Genomic DNA, 13,700 nt, shown 5'->3' on the forward strand with positions numbered 1-13,700 from the left:
TGGGTGCCTGCAAGATGGTGGGCAAGAGGAGAGGGAGAATAAAGAGGAATGAGGAAGGAAATAAAGGAAGAATGCAGTTAAGAATCCATTGTGTAAATGGAATTCTATGCTGCTGTCAGAAAAAACGGCATCGTCCCATTTGTTAGGAAATGGAAAGACTTAGAAAAAAATCATATTAAGTGAAGTAAGCCCGACTCAAAGGAACTTAGGCTCAATGGTTCCCTCATTTGTCATAATCAGTAGAAACGTTGGGCTCTACTAGCAAAGATTTGCAATAGAGCAAAAACTTGATAAATAAGGCCATATAGTATGAAGCTAATTGAATGGACCTCTAGGATATTGAAACAAAAGCCATATAATGAATGATTGCTGTCCTTAATGTGCTCATCTCTTTTGCTGTTCCTTTGTTATCTCATATTGACACAATATCTCACTTTGTTATCTGATATATTGGATACATTTGTATTTGGTTACTTGAATTGGACAGGGAAGGGGGGGAAAACCAAGAGGGGGCTGGGAGGCAGGGTAATGGGACCAAGACACGTGAAAGGGTATCAATGTATGTGAATTAATGCACCTTCTATCTGGGAAATACCATGTTACCCTTTTATTAAATACAATAAAAAAAGAATCCATTGTGTATACTACAAAATTGAGAAAAGGAAGGGAAGGGATGGGTTAAAGGGATGTGGAACTATTGAAAAAGGTGACACTGATCCAGATGCATTTTATTCATAACCTGCTTTTTTAAAAAAATAGCAACTCTTTTGCACAACTGTTTAAAGGTAATAATAATAATAATAATAGAGTATAAAAATGGAAGGAGCCAGATTCTTCTTCATATCTCTTCCTATGCATGCTCTTATCCCAGCATCTATCCTTCCAGGTAAATCTCTAATGTGATAAACTAGTCTCCAACAACGGGCTGTTGACGTGCTGATCTTCAAATTCACTGCAGCATTTAGTGTTGATGTACATGGCATCCATAATTGTTAGGTGATCCTTTGTTCCTGGATGTCTTTTTCTACACTTTGACTACTAATTTCTGGGCTTTTCTGCCCCTTTTGAACTTGGCAGCAATGAAATCTTCTGGGATGATGTAATTGGGCCCTTTCACAAGTCATTGGCATGAACTGAAATAGAAGCTGATTTTTTTTATTAAAACACTATTAAGATATTTTTAATCTGTCAGTTTTTCCTGATAGCCATTCTGAGTCATCCTCTACCAATCACATAATAACTCCTTTCTAAAGGGAGGGAGATATTATATTACATTTATGTCTGCATACACATTGGGTGCCAGATGATATGTAGCTGTGAGAGTTTGCATTTTTCAGTTGGTGAAAATGATGACATCTACAAGATAGAATCAATACTCCCATTAAAAGTAGTCAATATTAAAGAATTTGTAATATGATGTTAACATCAAATGCATTGAAAAGCAAGGAAGAAAAATATTTCCAGTAGAACAGTATTTAATTAGCATGTAAGCTTTCCTCCTTGCATGAAAAAACTTATTTATAAGGCAATGCTACAATAATATAATTTTTATTGTCTGATATATAGTTGCAAAGATCTCTATGTTCATAAGCTTTATTAAATTACAAAAGTCTCTGCTCTTTATTAGGTATGCAAATGCACAGTTATTTCTTATCAGATGTGGGTTATGGAACTATAAAATCCACTCTTCGTGTTTTAAAGTGGAGCTTGAACTCTGAGCCTGAGTGCTGTCCCTGAGCTCTTCAGATCAAGGCTAGCACTGTGACACTTTGAGCCACAGTGCCAGTTTTGGTTTTCTGGTGGTTAATTGGAGGTAAAGAGTATCAAAGACTTTTGTGCCTGGGCTGGCTTTGTACCATGATGCTCAACTCTCAGCCTCCTGAGTAGCTAGGATTACAGGTGTGAGACACCATTACCTGCTTCCCGTGTGTGTGTGTACATGTGTATGTGTGCTTGTGTACCAGCACTAGCATTCCTGGTCTTGAATCCAAGGTCAGGGTACCATCCTTAAGCTTTTTCTGCTCAAGCCCAGCATTCTACCACTGAGTCACAGATCCACTTTAAGAATTACCTACTTAAGAATTTTGTCGTAGTTAGTTGGAAACAAAAATCTCACAAACTTTCCTACCTGGCTAACTTTTTACTGAGATCCTCAGATCTTAGTCTCTAGCATAGCTAGGGTTACAGATATAAGCCACCGACACCCTGCTATGTTTATAACTATTTAAAGCTAAGCTCTTATGTTTCTGCTAGGGCTAGCCTCACATGGTGATCCTCCTCCTCCCTCTCCCCCCTCAGCATACCTAGGGTTATAGGCAGGATGCACCTAGTCCAAACTCACACCCACTTTTTGTTAGTAGTGATTCTTCACTTACATATTTCTGAAAGGTGGGGCTCCTGATCATTCATTTTCTCCTTTTTCTCACTTCTCTATGCCCAATCCATCAGTGGTTATGGTTACAACACTTCCTTAAACATCTTTAAACAAGGGGTGTGATGGGTTGCTTAAGAGGAAATGAAAATTCCTCTAAGAGATTTTACCTATTAAAACTCCTATCTTTAAATAACAGTAAATCAATATGTCTTTTAAAGAAGGTCAAGAGAAAATTTGGCAACATTGAGTTAATTTGCTCAGCTATCTTCACTTAGAAAACTAGAAGAGGAGGAGAACCCACAACAGAAATGGCATCAGCTTGTGGATTGTGGTTGGGTTTTGAGATCATAATCTTGTACAGACTCTTTAACCCTTTCACAAGAAATGTGCAGGTCAGTGGAGTGACTTCAAATACATTCTCTTTGTTTCTGAGGACTCTAGGTTTAACAGAAATCTTCGGTTTCTTCACTTTCCCCAGATCTATAAACTTCCTTCTGATTTCTTCTGGTTTCCATGGCTGTGGCTTGTTTTCTACAGTGTCTGCAGCTAACAGGCTCTAGTGTGTGAGTCTGTAGTTTGTCTCAAGCAATTTGCTTTTGCTTAGAGATTTAAAGCTCTCATGCTTTTGCTGTTATCTTTGAGCAGTGCAAATTTAAAGCAATTTCTTTAAAATAGGAACCTTGTATCGTTCTGGTTTTTCATATATTCAGGGTATAATTTTGGATGGCGTCATTGGTTTGATTTTAAGCAATCAAAACATACTTATACTTGTTGGCAAATAGCTTCTGTCTTGCCACTGCCCACTGGTAAACTTCCTACCACAGTCCTAGTAGGATCCTACCAGGCTCTCCTCCTCTCTGCCTACCTGGCCAGAGCTAACTAATAATACATGATCCCTGGTATCAGTGCCCCGACTGGGTGCTGCCTCTCGCCATTCTGGGGATGAACTGTTTTGAGCATGAATCCTGCATGAAAGGAAACTAACTTCAGTTGGAATTGCCTTGGGCTGAGCCAAATCAGTAATGCGTGCAGAAAGACACAGATCTATGAAAGAGCCGACTATCACAGGAGTGATATGACTTAGATATATACTCCGAAGGAATGAAACAATAGCATCAAACTGCATTGCAATCTGCAAAGAGGTCTTTATTATGTGACAACAGACTAGATGGACAAAACAATATACCTCAGCTACAGGGTATTTTCTTTATACATAAATAAGGTATAGTATCTCACTTTGTTATCTGATTTATTGAATTTATTTGTATTTGGATATTTGAAATTTGATAGGGAAGGGGGGAAAACCAAGACGGGTGGGGGGTGTGGGGGGGGAGGGATACGGGTGAAAGGGTATCAATGTATGTGAATTAATGCACCTTCTATCTGGCAAATATCATGTAACCCTTTTACTAATTACAATAAAAAAATAAGCTACAAGTATTACAAGTGGTATTTTTTCTAAAGGTACTCTGATCCAGGCTTCTGGTAAGTGTAGACAACTGCATCGACTCAGTTATACAACCGCCTTTTGCAAACTACTGGTTCTAAGAGGATCTCTGTAGCAGTGCTAACACAGAGGTCAGCATTGCCAGGTGTTCATTAGCCCCTTAATCACAGATGTGGCTGGAACCACACTCCGTGGTCTACATAATGGATATTAGCAACAAGTTCTGTATGCATCGCTGTAGCTGACCTCTTAGAGAAATCTGTCTTTGGGAGGCTCCTCTTTTCATTTTCTCTGGGGTATCGATCACTCTCCAAGATAACAGCTCTGCTAAGCTCTCATTTTTAATGCAATGACTTAAGGTTTAATTATAAGTATTGGAAACCACCACCCCAGTCTTACAAATTATTTAAATGAGACTTGAAAAGGTGATGCAATCTTCAGAATTTACATGGGCTTTGCCCATTTCTACTTACTCTACTCTCAGCTAGCTACCTTTTTCATTGGTCAGGAGATAGCTCATTCCCACACCCCTCTCTCTCATCCCCTTCTTCCCCCTCTCAGTCTGCCCACTACTCCCATCTTTTCCTCCCCGATCCTTTCTCCTTCCCAAATTAAAAACATGTTTGCATATAGTAAGCATGTTGGTAAGGCCACTCAATATATCCTGCTTATTAGTAGAGTTCCAAGTATAAAATACAATATTGTTGCTTATATGTGCAATGCTTCCCAGGTTTCTAGATTTAGCTTGTATAGTTGAACTTTTGTAATTTCTGATGACCAGCTCTTTACTCCCTGCACCCACACAGTCCCCAGCAAACAAGTATTTTATGCTTTGCCTCTGTGAGCTCACTATATTAGTCCCTTTGCATAAGTGCACATGTGCAGTACTTTACTGGCTTATTTTATCTAGGAAAGCCCAAATTTCACAACCATTCAAAGTGGGCTAAGAGCTTGAATAGATATTTCTCCCAATATTAAAATCTCCAGGACAGACTAATCACAAAGAAAATACTAATTAAAGCCACAATGAGATATAACCTGCCAGCCTGCTCAGATGGTTATTATAAAAATGAGAAATGGTGTTTGTGAAGATGTGGAACAAAGAAAATACTTTTATTCTGTTGGTGGGAATGCAGAATGGTTCAACTGCTATGGAAAAGCAGTATAGAGGCTCATCAAAAAGTTAAAATTACCAGGTGATCCAGCAATCCTACTCCCTGGATTATTTATCCAAAAGATTGCAATTAGTATGTAGAGAAGGTGCTAGCCCTCCTGCGCCTTAATAAGTACTATTTACAGTAAAGCAAAATGTGAAGCTAAATGAAATTCTATTGACACCAATGAGGAAAACATAGTACTTAAATACAATGGAATATTATATAGGAAATCATGTAAAAAGCAGTAACAAAGACATGTGCTGAACAATTGGTATACTTTCTCTTTTAAAAGAGTTATACATTCGGTCTGAGAAAGGTCCATGAACTTGTTGTGATGTGAGCTATATCCATACATGCATGAGGGAAGAAAGAAAAGGTCAAGTGGAACTCATTCCTTATTTGAAATACTTCTTTCTCCCTAAAAAATTGAAATTCAGGAGTTTTAACATTTCTACAGAGTATTCTCAGTGATTTTCTGTACCAATAGCATTTATCTATCTATATTTCCTCGAGTTAGCTCTGTGAGTTTCCTTCTGCTTCATTTGTTGAGTATGGAATTGGTGAGAAGAGCTGGAAAGATTTCACAGCTTCAGGGTTAAGGAAAATGGAAAGTCTGTCCTTCTCCAAGGAAGTGTCAGCTACTCCAACACATCTGCTATCTTATTAGTTAAATGTGAAATTGTGGTCAGTAAACTGCATAACCTGAGTTTTGTAGAGATAGCATAGGCCTTGTTAGCAATGTGTAATGAGGTGCAATAGAACTGGCTCAAGGATAAAGGTTATGAGATGCTTTGTCCACAAAAGATATCAGAGTTATTGTTTGGACTCTGCATAAAACAAAACAAAGAAAGCCACTTCTTTATCTCTTCTATGAGTTCTGCTAACAGATTTTTAGTAACTATGTAGGCTGTGAGTTTTGTGCAAGCCTGGAGCTTAAATTTGAAGGCAATGCCTACAAAAAAGGAGTTCTAAAAGTAAGAGGTGAAAGCCCAGCATATTTACTTTTGCATGAAGCAAGTGAACCAACTTTTTTTGCATGCAAAAACCCAGGGAGTAAACACAGAAGCATGTTTTGCTTAGGATTATCTTTGATGATTTAATGAGTCTTCATGAAATTTCAGGTGTATTCCCAATTCTCAGCTTGGCCCATAACTGCATATTTAATTACTCTGGAGCATAGAGGGAGATTTTGTTAATCCTTAGCCATAAAATGCTCCAGCTATTTGCATACTTCAGACTCTGACCAGTAGTTTGGTTATTTTGTATGGAAATTACGTTAACAATGCAAGGGACCAAATGAAGACCTGTGAGAATGGTTTTTAAAATGTGGTCTCAAAAAAATAAAAATAAAATATGGTATCAGCATCAGGATATTATTATTATTAACTCAAAACAACTCCAGAATGCCCATCTAAGATGTAACCTTCTCTAACCTTGAAGTCAATATTTATGGAAAGGTCTCTCATTAAATAGAACTACTAATAAGTTTGTGAGTATAGTTTTTATGAAGTTTATTTTATTAACAAATTAAAGAACTCAACAAACAATTCGCTGTAAGGTAGAAAAGCCCTCCTCTGCAGTATTTTTTTGTGAAAGTTCAGTTTACATCCTGAATCTAAACAAAAGCTCTTTCTTGGGATACCAAATTCTACTATAGAAATTTATTTAAGAATTATGGAGAGTCCTTCCAAACAAAGGGTGGTTCTTAGAACTGGAGGCATCTTTGAATAGTATGCCATCACAATATAGTTCATTCCTCTTTTCTGACTCTCCATTATGGCCGTTAGTCACTTATGAAGACTTGATTATCAATGAGATTTGAGTAACCTGTGGTGATGGGCCACAGAGAAGTCTCTGGCCACAGATATCTTGGAAAAAAAGGACAAACTATGACTAAGAAACTTATTAGCCAGAAACATTTCTCTGATTTGCCATGTGAAAAAGCCTTAGTGAAGTGAACAGTTGAGTCTCATAGAGACATGATTTCTGGGCCTTCTGTCTGCTGTCTATCCTGATCAAGGTACTATGAATTAGTCTTATTATTTATTTTTCAATTGTTTCTTCCCCAAACCAGTGATGTCTTTTATCTTGCTCCCTCCCTTTGAGATCACTCTACTAGTCTTCATTTATTTAAAGTTACAATTTGCTGTGTAGCTTTGCTTATCAATCTCTGTTTTTCACATTATGATAATATTATAATTGAAGTGAAGAGGAGGATTGACTTGGTAAAGATGAAGCATATTTGTACAATCATTTGCTGCTACAGAATTCACCTACTTGGAGAGTTAAGATTTAGCTGAGGCTTTGAGTCTGCAATGACCCTGGAGAAGTTCCTCAAACCAGAAATGCTCTCCTCATTCCTGAAATAATCTTGTAACTGAGGAAGAGAAGCAATTGATTATAGCTTACCTAACAGAAAACCAACTTTCCTACTGCTTTCTAGGACTTACAGAACTTCCTGCTTAATCTCATCACTGTATTTCTCTCTGTGGAATACTGGTAATTCTCATTTGCACTTCCCATGTCTTACTTCTGAGAGAAATTCTTATCTTGTATATTTTTTAACCTTTCAAAATGCTCAGATTTGTTTATAATATACACAAATGTGCTTTATATTTTGTATATAATATATATAAATCAATAAATTGCTTCTAACATGTTGGGCTACATATTGTTTACTATACTCAGCATTCACTTCTAGTCACTTATATCACAACTAATCCACGTGATAGAGACTAGAAGACAATAAGTTATCTTTGTTAAATAAGTGTTTAGCTTGGATGATGACTCAGGGAACTGTGTATCTGTAGGATTGGAAGGAGAGAGTGGATATTTTTCTACTAAAATGTCAGCTGGCAAGCCAAGTCCTAAAAATGAAGTTATCTTCAGTATTCAGGTGGCACATCACACACTCACACACTCTGGCAATTAGTTTGGGAGAGTGGAATTGCAGTCAGTACACAATAGTACTAAGTAGCCTAAGGATGATAGCTTAGGAGGAGTGACTTTGAAGCCAAAAACATCCCCTAGGTAACAACAATACAAAATACTTAATTATTCTGGGCATTGGTGGCTTATGCCTAGAATCCTCACTACTCAGGAGGCTGAGATCTAAGGATCTGGGTCCAAATCCATCCTGAGAATAAAAGTCTAGAGACTCTTATCTCCCATAAACCACTGGAAGACAGGACTCAAAGTGCTAGAGTCTTAACAAAAGATGCCAGGGGCAGTACCCAGGCTCTGGATTCAAGCTCCACTACCAACCAACCACCCAACCAACCAACAAGCAAACAAAAAGCCCTAGTTATTAGTATCGCCTGACTAACTTTTCTAGCTCTTTTAATAATTTCACATGTACTGAATTTTTGTTAAATTACCTTCTCATTGAAACATGGCTGTTACCTAGTTGCTCTGTAATTTGTTGATACAATATAAATATTTGGAAGTGGTAATGTGGCTGTAAGTGCTAGAGCATTAGCAAAAAACTGTTCAGGGACCGTGCCTGGGTTCTGAGTTTAAGCCCCAAGACTGACAGAAAAACATAAAAATAAAAATATTTTTATGTTTATATCAGATTGTGCAAAAAAACCCCCTCTGTTTTGTGTCATAATTCTGCTTTTTTTTCTTTTCTCATCAGTGTGGGTTGTCAAACTCAGGATCTTGCCACATAAGCCACATACTTAGTTCTTGTTTTTAGATTGTTTTTCAGATAGATAGGATCTCAAAGTTTTACTCAGACTCCTGCCTCCACCATTGAAGAAACTGGAATTATAGGTATGGCCTATGACACTCAGCCTTCTGCTTATTTTTATATTTCTAATTTTGACAGGCTCACAAAAGTGTTACTGATGTTAACGAAGTGTTTATACAGTACTCTTTTAATCACTTCAACGGTGCAATGAATTTCTAGACTCTTTAAGCTCCAACTTCTTCAGTTGGTTAGGAACAAAAACTACATAAAGGATCCTACAGATTCTAGAATTTTGAACTAAAATAATCTGAAAAATTTAATGGTAGCTGAATTTTTTCAAGAAGATCTAAAATTATTAACTCATTAACTCATTATCCAATTTAACAGTGAACAATGTGTTTATTTAAATTGGGTCTCCTCTGAATACTTTTGATCTTGTGGCACAAATCCACATTCTGGGTCTGAATATTGTGGACTCTTTGATTTTGTCAATGTAACTTTAGAGAAATGATATCTTTTTTTTAAACAAATAGTTGACTTGTCATAGGAAGAGCTCAAAACAAATGACTAATGAGGCATGAACCATAAATCATTTGGTTTTCCTCAAATAGCTCTCTCAATTATGGAGGTCAGACAGCATCCCAGTTATGTTGATTCTGTTCCACTGTGCTCTCCACTGTGGTCTTGTGCTGTGGTCTTTGAGGTCAGTGATTAACGGAGATTTGTACAATCCTTTCTCATGCACATCTTCCCTGCAGGTCTCTAAATGAGAATTGCATCCATTAGCTTTGAAATCTTGGCTTTCCTGAGTATAATCACTGCTACTAATGTTAACAAGGTACTTTGCTATTTATAATTATCTTTCACAAATTTTAATTATTTGTGCTCCTCACAACCTTGGGAGGTAAGTAAGATGAGCAGTTAACCATTCACAGTCTAGAAAAAGATTCACAAGGCAAAATAATATGGAGATTCCTCAAAAAAAAAAAAGAAAACAGAAATGTATGGTTTAACCACCCAATTTCTAGGTATTTATGCAGACACAAGTGTTTATACATGAAGGAAGGAATCAGCTTATATTTTTCAATCTTTAATAGTTGTACGAAGATATTTTAACAAAGCAGTTTCTGAATATAATGCATTTAGATCACTGTCATTCCTTTCAAAATTCTCACCCACTTCTTTTTTTTCTTTTTTTATTGTAATTAATAAAAGGGTTACATGATATTTGCCAGATAGAAGGTGCATTAATTCACATATATTGATACCCTTTCACATGTCTTGGTCCCCATTACCCTCCCTCCACACTCCCCCCCCCTGTCCAATTTCAAATAACCAACTACAAATAAATCCAATATATCAGATAACAAAGTGAGATACTGTAACAATATGAGATAACCAAGGGATAGCAAAAGAGATGAGAGATAACATAGTACATTAAGGACAACAATCATTCATTGTATCCTTTTGTGTCAATATCCTGGAGGTCTTTTCAATTAGCTTCATACTATATGGCCTTATGTATCAAGGTTTTGCTCTATTGCAGATCTCTGCTAGTAGAGCCCAAGGTTTCTACTGATTATGACAAATGAGGGGAACCATTGAACCTAATTTCCTTTGAGTCTGGCTTACTTCACTTAATATGATTTTTTCTAAGACTTTCCATTTCCTAACAAATGGGGCAATGTCGTTTTTTTCTGACAGCAGCATAGAATTCCATTGTGTACAAATACCACAATTTGTTGATCCACTCATCAACTGAGGGACATCTAGGTTGGTTCCATATTTTTGTTATGGTGAATAATGCTGCAATGAACATTGTTGTGCTAGTGGATTGAGTATGCCCTAGTTTCTGGATGGTTGGGTAAATGCCAAGTAGTGGAATTGCTGGGTCATAAGGGAGCTCTATGTTTAGCCTTTTGAGGCACTGCCATATTGCTTTTCATAGTGGTTGAACGAGTTTGCACTCCCACAACTTTCTTAACAAGGACCAAGAATCACAGCAAATAAAAGAAAGGCTGGATAAGTGGGACTTGCATTAAACTGCAGAGCTTTTGTATGGCAAAGGACATAGCTAGTAAATTAATTAGGGAGCCTACAGAGTGGGAGAAGATCTTCACCAACCAAACAACGGACAAAGGCCTCATATCTAAAATATATCAACAGCTCAAAAAATTGAATCAATCCAAAACTAATCCCCAAAGTAACAACCATCACATTAAAAAATGGGCCAAAGACTTAAAGAGAGTCTTCTCTGAAGAAGAAACAAAAATGGCCTATAGATACATGAAGAAATGCTCAACATCTCTGGTCATAAAAGAAATGCAAGTCAAAACAACTCTAAGATTCCACCTCACTCCAGTTAGAATGGCCAGGATCAGGAAAACGAATAACAGCAGATGCTGGAGGGGATGTGGCCAGGAGGGATTACTACTCATCCACTTCTGACACACCCCTTCCTCTACTTTTCTCATTTTTTGTTCATAGTATATACAATAGTAATGGGTGTCTTAGATTACTTTTGCAATTTGACCTAATGTATAAATGGGAGAAGAGATTCCAAAAGGCATTTTTTTCTAGGAGAATTTGTAAATTTTTGCCAAATATTTGTAATATAGATTTTTACCCTAGGATAAAGGGTTAATCTTAGTTTCTTTTGTTTCCTGGGTTGCTGTGGTTCTTTAAATGTAAATTTTTCAAAGGCAAAGGGATTATATTCTTACTTGTAATTCATGTGTAACATGCCAAGAACATGGTCAAACATCCACTAAGCTATACTAGCGACTCTTGTCTAAAAGTCCCTCTGAATTATCTGTGTCTCCCTGCCTGTCTGCCTGCCAGCGTGTGTGTGTGTGTGTGTGTGTGTGTGTGTGTCTGTCTGTCTGTCTGTCTGTCTGTCTGTCTGTCATCTACCTATCTTTTGTGTGGGGAGGGTGATAAGGATAGAACTCAGACCTTTTGCATGGTACTCTATCACTGAGCTACACCCATAGAATAATTCATTATCTTTTGAGACACTGTGTCGAATGCCTAACCTCAAATGCTAATATGTATCTCCAGCCCTTCATTTGGAATTCTCTCCTAGTATAAAAGCAATCAATTTTTTTCCCATGGCATGATGGCTCTTTCTAAAAGCTTGCTGTTTATTGCATCTGTTCCCATTATTCTCTCTCCTTACACATTTAATTCACCCTTATATTTTATTTTCCTTTTGTTAACTGCTATTGGTAAATCATGAAGTACAGGCAGAATACAAGTAGAACATTTTTGTCTGCTTTCTAGACACATGCTCTTCAAACAAAATACTTTAAATGCAAAATTGAGAGGAATAAATGGAATCCTGAGTCATTTTCCAGGATCCCAATAAAAGTTGGTGATAGTTGGTGATAGGTCATAGGCTTTTCTATATGTAGGTCTTTTCTTGGTTGACATTGGGCTGCTCCATCAAATGCAGAGGTCAAGGGATCTTACCTGGTTTGCTGTGGAATGTAGGAATCAGGGTGCTGGCTCTTCTATTGGAGTGGATTAAAAATCCTGTGAGAATATTTAGGATGGAGGGAATCAGTGCTGGACTCTATCATGCTTCCTCTTATTGTTCACTTTAGTACATCCTCTTATTTTCAAAGATAAAATGTGCCTTGTATTTTGATGAGTTCAATTCAGCACAGATTCCTTTTTGGTGTATAAGTTTCAAATATTTAAAAAGAAATATCTCCTACTTCCCATTCCTTCTAAAGTCTAAGGGGAATATTGACTTGATTGTAAGTATGGCATTATTATTAGCTCATCTCCCTTTTTTAGGATACATTTTCAGAATATCCTTTCCTGAGAAATACAAGTTTACAGGAAGTCCTTGTTGCAGAGTGGCTTGCAGATGTGATTTGCAGGTGTTGAGAATGCAATATTTCAAAATAGAACTGGGTAGAAAAGTCAAAGTCAAATTGGTAAGGGGACTTACTGTACATGGGCTTCATTTAACTTTAGACAGATTTTTGACGACTTGTGTCATATGCAAATGTGTACAACAATGCTTGAAATTGGATTTCCATTTCACTTAATTAGATTAGCACAGGACTTGAATAATAATCAACAGTTAGTAGTCTTGTTACTACTGAGGTACAGGATTTCAAAAATGATTATTGGTTTTGAAATTTGGGCTGTCCCAGAGAAATGAGGTCATTTGGCTAATTGGAGGGTAAAGCTAAGGTTAGTGTTGCTTATATTTGCAAGGTTCAACTAAAGGACTTCAGTTTAGTTTAATTCAGTCAGGTGGACATAAAAATAGGACCGTGTTTAAAATATTCTTAATAAGGAAGATAACAAAGGCTACTAAAATAAAATAAGTGTAAGTACTACTTATTTTTCCCCTCTGAGTTTCAAAGAAAATGGGTAATGAAATCTCACTGCGTGTTTTCTCTCCAACATGAATAATAGGAGTTTGAAATCCATTACAATTACAACTAGGGTGTTTTCTCTCCAGGTTTTGGATATCTACTGTGTGTGGCCTGCAAAGAGAACAGCTTTACATAATTACAAAAGACAAGGAAGATTGGTTTCAGAAAAGCCAATCATGGAACAGACGATTACACAGGAAATTCTGGGCAAAAAGACAATGACAATACCAAGAGAGAGAAAGAGAGCGAGGGAGAGGGGTACAGGCTCAAGAGAGCGATACTAAGAACTCATTCAGAAATTAAGAAGATCCAGACAGCATTTATCCAAGCAGTCAGCAGCTCTGAGAGCTTTGTGAGGCAAAAGGAAGCAGACAGCGTACCTTGCCCTTGTTGGGAAGGTTTACAGTCATAGCTGGGTGTTTTTAAAATAAGTGTTTCCTGAGTACTATTTTGTGAAAGAAAATCAACCATCATGATAGGCTAGAGGTCTTAGATCCCTTTGAACATTTTTCAGATGTGCAGTTTCAACTCTGAGCTAAATGCAACATGTAGGCATGGAAAAAAAAAAGTTCAGTGAAAATAGATGAAGTTTAAGACTTAGACTCAATGCCTGCCTTTGACATTACTTTTTACTTTT

The 13,700-nt window shown here is 37.1% G+C and overlaps 1 long non-coding RNA gene across 1 annotated transcript in view; it reads left to right on the forward strand.

Annotated features, from left to right (window-relative positions):
• The first annotated feature begins 6,804 nt into the window (after nt 1–6,804).
• Nucleotides 6,805–13,700, forward strand: part of LOC150060754 (uncharacterized) — a 57,690-nt gene continuing 50,794 nt past the window's right edge. The window contains exon 1 of the long non-coding RNA XR_016536153.1: nt 6,805–6,998. This is a non-coding gene — a long non-coding RNA (uncharacterized LOC150060754). The remainder of the gene's footprint in view (nt 6,999–13,700) is intronic.

The sequence above is a fragment of the Megascapheus bottae genome, chromosome 7 (genome assembly GCF_031878675.1).
Source record: "Megascapheus bottae isolate mThoBot1 chromosome 7, mThoBot2.hap1, whole genome shotgun sequence".
NCBI classification, from domain to species: Eukaryota; Metazoa; Chordata; class Mammalia; order Rodentia; family Geomyidae; genus Megascapheus; species Megascapheus bottae.